The sequence below is a fragment of the Cervus canadensis genome, chromosome X (genome assembly GCF_019320065.1).
Source record: "Cervus canadensis isolate Bull #8, Minnesota chromosome X, ASM1932006v1, whole genome shotgun sequence".
In the NCBI taxonomy this organism is placed as follows: domain Eukaryota; kingdom Metazoa; phylum Chordata; class Mammalia; order Artiodactyla; family Cervidae; genus Cervus; species Cervus canadensis.
In genome coordinates this window covers 112,976,336-112,983,770 of record NC_057419.1, presented here as the reverse complement: position 1 = coordinate 112,983,770, position 7,435 = coordinate 112,976,336, and the positions used below count along the sequence as shown (strand labels likewise).

Genomic DNA, 7,435 nt, shown 5'->3' with positions numbered 1-7,435 from the left:
AACAAAAAGATAAAAATCTCCCAGAATTTATCACTCAAAAACAAGTCTTGGGTTCTTTCCAGATTTATTTCTCTATGCATGTATAGACCAGTGTAGAGCATAACCTGAGGGACCACACAGTCCCCAGGCTTGAGAGTGTGTCCTCTGTTGATGAGCATCTTTCGCCTCACGTCTCAACTGGAGCAACATTTCGGAAGATGGAGCATTTTTTTTTTCAGTTATGTTTGGTATTGTTTTCCAATGACTGCTTTAATACAGTGCCACAAACTGAGTGGCTTAAAACAACAGAAATGTAGTCTTTCACAGTTCTGGAGGCCAGAAGTCTGAGATCAAGGTTTTGGCAGGGACGTGCTCCCTCCGAAGACTCTAGGGAAGAATCCTTTTTGGCCTCTTTCAGCTTCTGGTGACAACCAGCAACCCTTGACATTCCTTGGCTTTTGGCCACATCACTCCAGTCTCTGCCTCCATCCTCACATTGCCATCTTCCCTCAATTTGAGTCCATGTCCAAATTTTCCTCTTCATGTGAAGACATCAGTCATTGAACTAGGGCCCATCCTACTTCAGTATGATCTGATCTTAATTTAACTAATATCTGCACAAAGATTCTATTTCCAACTAAGTTCACATTCACAGATTCCAGGAGGACAAGAATTTGGCAGGGAGCGGTGACGCTATTCAAACCACTGCAAGTGTCAGTCCTGTTGCTTATTTGAACAGGCTTTAGATATAGTTGGGACCCTCATGTCAAGAAAGAGGTCTGTAGGCATCAGTGATCCTGTGACAATAGGGGGCCCCAGAGCTTCCTGCTCCTCCCAGTCAGAAAATATCTTGATGTCAAAACCCTTGACTGGGTTAGATGTTGCATTAGATGTAGATGTTTTCTGGTGGGAGCCATTCCAGATCCACACTGAACAGGGACTTCCCTGGTGGTCTAGTGGCTAAGCCTCTCCATTCCCAATGCAGGGGGCCAGGGTTTGATCCCTGGTCAGGGAACTAGATCCTGCATGGTGCAATTAAGACCCAGTGCACCCAGTAAACAAATAAATATATTAAAAAATAAAAATATATCCACATTGAACAAGATGGCACCATTCACTGTGGCACATTGTGAAAGAGAAAAATTCTCGGCTCCATTTATTTGAAAGTGAAAGCCTGTGTTACAGCAGCTCTCCAAGGTTGTGGTCTTTGTCAACCATTAATCTCTGGGCAAAAATTAACATGGGTGCAGAGAGTTGAGGGGAACATACAGCCAATTTCTAACTACTGCTCATAGGCACTTTGGGGACACGCTCAACTTATTTTTACAGAAGTAGAACTATGGGAACATTCTATTTTTGCCATGATATTTGCACTAACTGTATCACAGGGGTCCTTCTAAGTCAGTAAATATATTTTTGTTACCCAAATGTATTTAACTAGAAATCTTAAATTATTATTTTTTAATTCTTAAAGGGATATTACTACCTTTTTTTTCCTTTTGAACTTTTTCCATATATATATATATATATATATACATATATATATATATATATATATATATACACACACATATATATATATATATTTGGCCAAAACATGCAGTGTGCAGGATCTCTGTGCCCCTTACAGTAGAAGCTCAGAGTCTTGATCTCTGGACAGTCAGGAATGTCTTCAGAATTCTAAATGTTTTGATATAACATTTTCACCTCCCACCCCTTCCTTGTAGTCCCTGACATCTTACCATTTCATTGACTCCCCCAACTTCTTTTGCATCCCCCACCCTGCCAGAGGGAAAAAAAAAGGCTTCCTGCCTCCAGTGTTCCCTTAATCAGATGCAGACAGGGCTGGATGTTCTTTGCTGGGCTGCTGAGTCAGAAGCTTGGACAGGCCAGCTTCAGTCTTAATGAAGTGGGTCAGGAAGGAAGTGCTGAGAGAGATGGGTGCCTGGTGCAGTCAGTGGGTGGGAGCTAATGGCAGCAAGAAGATCGGAGCCTTCTGAGAGGCAGCCTGATTCCTGGGAAAGAGCATTGGCTAGAAGTCTGAAGGCCTGGGCTAGTTTTACTCTGTTATTAAATTGCTGCTGGACCCTGGTAAGTCATCCCCCTTTTCTGAGCCTCAGTTTCCCCATTTCAAAAGCCTTGAGGCTGCCCTAGGAGACACTGTTGGAGAACTGGAGGGCACCCGAGTCAGTCCCCATGAAGAGGACAGTCTCCTGGGAAGAGACCTAGGACACGAGTTAGGAGCAGAAGCTCTCATTTGAGAAATAGCCCCAAGGGGTTGTTGGAACAGATGCAGGAGGGGTCTGGGAGGGACTGCCTGAGCCTTTAGTCAGAACTGAAGAAGAAAGCCTGGAGGAGAACAGTTAGAAGCTGAGGTGGGGGCAGGGAGAAGAGAGAACCCTGGACAGATTAAGTCAAGAAGAAGGATTAAGGTAGAGATAGATTAGGGCCCCAGGGAGAGGCTACATGGAAAAATTCAGGGGAATAAGAGCTAAGAACCAGTTTACTGAAGTTCTGGACTCTGGGGGAAATGCAGAAGGTAGTCTGAGACTGTAGTGAGGAAGGTAAAAAATGAGCTAGAAAGCACACAGACAGGTCTTTTATGTTCCAGCATATCAGGCTAATTTCTGAAGAGCGAAGGGTGCCCCCAAATTTACCCACCCATGCAGCACTTGATCCCTGAGACCCTTTACCCTGGAACAAAGAGGATGTTTTTACTAGAAAGTCCTCATAAGGTGATGCTCCATTTTAAGGGCACATTGGAAAACCCTGGGATAGCTACTGTGCAGAGCCCAGAGCAGGGCTGTGGTCCCGAGACTGCAGACTCAGGAAGAGAGACAGCCCACGGGCTCCAGCCTCTGGGTTATTGACTGGGTTAGGCCCTGTGCCTGGAAAGCATTCTTCCCTCATCCAGAAAATTCCACCAGTGTCACCTCTTCCAGGAACTTTCCTCCTCCATGCTTTTCTCCTTTACTAACACTCTTTTCTTTCTCATTTTGGTTCCTCAGACATATCAGAGAGCGTAGTGCTTGCTAAGTCCTGGGCAAATATTTGCTGAACAGACACTAACTACTTGATATCAAGCACAAGGGCCTTTGTGCAGTCCTGCCATTATTGTTGTTGTTTAGTCACCCAGTCCGGAGAAGGCAATGGCACCCCACTCCAGTACTCTTGTCTGGAAAATCCCATGGATGGAGGAGCCTGTAGGCTGTGGTCCATGGGGTCGCTGGGAGTTGGACACGACTGAGTGACTTCACTTTCACTTTTCACTTTCACGCATTGGAGAAGGAAATGGCAACCCACTCCAGTGTTCTTGCCTGGAGAATCCCAGGGATGGGGGAGCCTGGTGGGCTGCCGTCTATGTGGCCGCACAGGGTTGGACATGACTGAAGTGACTTAGCAGCAGCAGCAGCAGTCACTCAGTCATGTCCAGCTCTGGACATGTAGCCCTGGACTGTAGCCCACCAGGCTCCTCTGTCCGTGGGATTTCCCAGGAAAGAATACTGGAGTGGGTTGCCATGTCCTTCTCCAGAGGATCTTCCCTACCCAGGGATCAAACCCAGGTCTCCTGTGTCTCCTGCATTGGCAGGCAGGAGAGCCACCAGGGAAGCCCAGTCCTGCTACAGGAAACATCAATGGGAGAACCTGGGGGACTTATACAGAAAGATGCCATGGGGCTTGTGTCTGTCTGCTAGACACATGGCAGGAGGTGTTTAAACTGTCCAAAAGCCCAGTTATGACTAGAATTTCTTCTAGAATTTCCTTCAAAGCAGGTTGCTCCTACTGCTTGGTGGGCTGGAGATGCGGAGGCAGCAGGAAGTGAGGGGACAGAATCCTACCCCCCAGAACACAACTCTAGAGTTTTTTTTCCCTTAGAGCTAGAGAAAGGAATCTCTAATCCATTCTCCCTCAGATACTAAACTGTTGACTGCCTCAAGGACAACCTTCTCTTTCTTGCCTCTTTCCAGGTTTTGCCAGAAGGGTAGAGAGACACTGATGAACACTGGCCGTCTCAGGTATGAAGCATAGAACCTTGCATAATTTTCTCATCTAATCCTCAGACCCAGCCTATAAAGCAAGAACTATTATTATCTTTGCTTCATAGGCAAAGCAACCAAGGCACAAAGAGGTTCAAAGATATGCCTAAGATCCCACAGCACATATGGGTAGTCTGAAATGCCTGCTACTGAGATCTGGCTGTTTCCACCACCCTAATCTGCCTCTTGGAAGAATTGTTACACTCAAAGGATATCCCTTTTGAGGGGATTGTTTGAAATAATAGCTATCATTAATAATATTTGTTATTATTTATTATTTTTACTTATTTATTATTCAATTATTGTTTGTGATAATAATTATTAATTATATAACAATTATAATATATAATAGTATATTATATATTATTATGTGATAATAATTATAAAATAATTATTATTTTCAAATAATTTTCTTAAATGATTATGTTCTATATTTATGGAGGATGTTAGCACGCAAGTAGACATGTGGATAGCAAATGAGCACATGCAGCGATGGTCAACATCATTAGCCACTGTGTGCATGCTAAGTTGCTTCAGTCATGTCTGACTCTTTGCGACCCTATGTAGCCTGCCAGGCTCCTCTATCCTTGGGATTCTTCAGGCAAGAATACCGGCAAGAATACTGGGGTGAGTTGGCCTGCCCTCCTCCAGGGATCTTCCCGATCCAGAGATTGAACCTATGTCTCTTACTAACCTGCATTGGCAAGCGAGTTCTTTATCGCTAGCGCCACATGGAAAGCCCCATTAGTCAAATCAAAACTACAATGAGATGATACTACAGACTTGTTAGAAGGGCTAAGATAAATAATGCTGATGATATCAACTGCTAGTGAGGATAAGGAACAACTGGCAATCTTAGTCAAAATGATTCTTTGGTGATAGGAGGCAGAATAGTGGTTACCTTTGTGAGAAGTGGAGGTGATTGGAAGGAGACAAGAGGTGGACTTCCAAGATGCTAGTAAAAATCTACAACTGTTCAACCTGGGTGATGGTTACAATGGCTGTATTTACTTTATGAAAATTCACTAACATGATTTGTGCACTTTTCTGTATATAAAGGTTTACTTCAATAAGTTTATCAAAATTATAAAAGTCAGGACTTCCCTGATGGTGCAGTGGTTAAGACTGTGCTTCCAATGCAAGGGGCGAGGTTCAATTCCTGGTTGGGGAACTAAGATCCCACATACCATACAGCACACCCAAGAAAATATTTTTTTAATTATAAAAGTAAAATATTCTCATTATAAAAATAATGCAAAGGGTACAGAGGCATACATCAAAAATTAAAACTTGTTCCCTGTAAACTCCATTGTACTTCTCAGTGGTAACCACTGTTACCTGTGTCTCTTGTCTATTTAAGCACATAAACAAATAAGGCTCTTCTTACACTAATGGAGAGTGGAGCCATGGTGCTCACAAGTTAGAAACAAAGAGTGGACATTTGTCCAGAAGATTCATTTCGGAGACATAGGATGGAGGTGTGCAGCTAGAGATCGAAGATGCCGGTCACACTATCAAAACTAATGTGCATGTGTGCTAAGTCATTTCAGTCGTGTCTGACTCTTTGTGACCCCACGTATACAAAGTTATCACAGGTGTATCTTCTTTGAGAAAGATTTCCTGAACATTCTTCCTATCCTACTTCCCTGCTGTGACTCTTTCTTAATGTTCCCACAACATTCTGTGCTCACCTCCACTGGGGCTCTTCTCACATTGTTTTCTGCTTATCTGCTCATGTATTCATGGGTTTTTCTAGACTGGGAGCTCCTGATAGGGTAGGGATTATCATTTTTATTTTTGTATTCCCAGCATCCAACTCAGCACCTGGGCCACAGTAAGCACGCTGTGAATGTTGATTTGAGCAAGTGAACTGATTGAAGGAAAAATCTCCAGGAAATGCATCTTACAATCTCACCAACAAGTGCAGCATCTGGATGGAAGCAGGAGATATCAAGCCATCTCAGGTTGTCTGCTGCAGACTTGTGTGGAGAATCCCACAAGGTGAAACCAGAATCCTCAAGGTGAGATAAGACTTTGCATTGGAAGCTTTAAAATGTAATGCCTGGCTTTGTTTTTTGTTTTTGTTTTTGTTTTTTACAGTCCAAAGGGATATTTCCCCAAATGATATTGTTTTTTCCACTTATTTTTATTAGTTGGAGGCTAATTACTTTACAATATTGTAGTGGTTTTTGCCATACATTGACATGAATCAGCCATGGATTTACATGTATTCCCCATCCCGATCCCCCCTCCCACCTCCCTCTCCACCCGATCCCTCTGGGTGTTCCCAGTGCACCAGCCCCAAGCACTTGCCTCATAATGCCTGGCTTTGAAAGTGAAAGTGAAAGCCACTCAGTTGTGTCCAACTCTTTGTGACCCCTGGACTATGCAGTCTATGGAATTCTCCAGGCCAGAATACTGGAGTGGGTAGCCATTCCCTTCTCCAGGGAATATTCCCAACCCAGGTATGGAACTCAGGTCTCCCACATTGAAGGCAGATTCTTTACCAACTAAGCCACAAGAGAAATGCAAGAATATTGGAATGGGTAGCCTATCACTTCCCCAGTGGATCTTCCTGACCTAGGAATCAAACTGGGGTCTCCTGCATTGCAGGCCAATACTTTACCAACTGAGCTATCAGGGAAGTCCGCCTGGCTTTGAAGAAGCTGAATAACACAATTTACTATGCATTTACTATTCAGAAAACTAACATCATGGCATCCGATCCCATCACTTCATGGCAAATAGATGGGGAAACAGTGGAAATAGTGGCTGACTTTATTTTTCTGGGCTCCAAAATCACTGCAGATGGTGACTGCAGCCATGAAATTAAAAGACGCTTACTCCTTGGAAGAAAGCTATGACCAACCTAGACAGCATATTTAAAAGTAGAAGCATTACTTTGCCAACAAAGGTCCGTCTAGTCAAGGCTATGGTTTTTCCAGTGGTCATGTATGGATGTGAGAGTTGGACTATAAAGAAAGCTGAGTGCCCAAGAATTGATGCTTTTGAACTGTGGTGTTGGAGAAGACTCTTGAGAGTCCCTTGGACTGCAAGGAGATCCAACCAGTCCATCCTAAAGGAGATCAGTCCTGAATGTTCATTGGAAGGACTGATGTTGAAGCTGAAACTCCAATACTTTGGTCACCTGATGTGAAGAGCTGACTCCTTTGAAAAGACCCTGATGCTGGGAAATATTGAGGGCAGGAGGAGAAGGGGACAACAGAGGACAAGATGATTGGATGGCATCACCGACTCAATGGACATGGCTTTGGGTAGACTCTGGGAGTATGTGATGGACAGGGAAGGGAGGCCTGGCGTGCTGCGGTTCATAGGGTCGCAAAGTCGGACACGACTGAGCGACTGAACTGAACTGAACCATGCATTGATCTGACTAATGGAAAATAAACAATAACTTT

The 7,435-nt window shown here is 43.9% G+C and overlaps 1 long non-coding RNA gene across 1 annotated transcript; it reads left to right on the top strand.

Moving 5' to 3' along the window:
* The first annotated feature begins 1,868 nt into the window (after positions 1-1,868).
* LOC122435161 lies at positions 1,869-6,812 on the top strand. Its single transcript, XR_006267600.1, has 4 exons — positions 1,869-2,070; positions 3,948-3,995; positions 5,826-6,037; positions 6,630-6,812. It is a non-coding gene; the product is annotated as an uncharacterized LOC122435161 (long non-coding RNA).
* Positions 6,813-7,435: the final 623 nt, after the last annotated feature.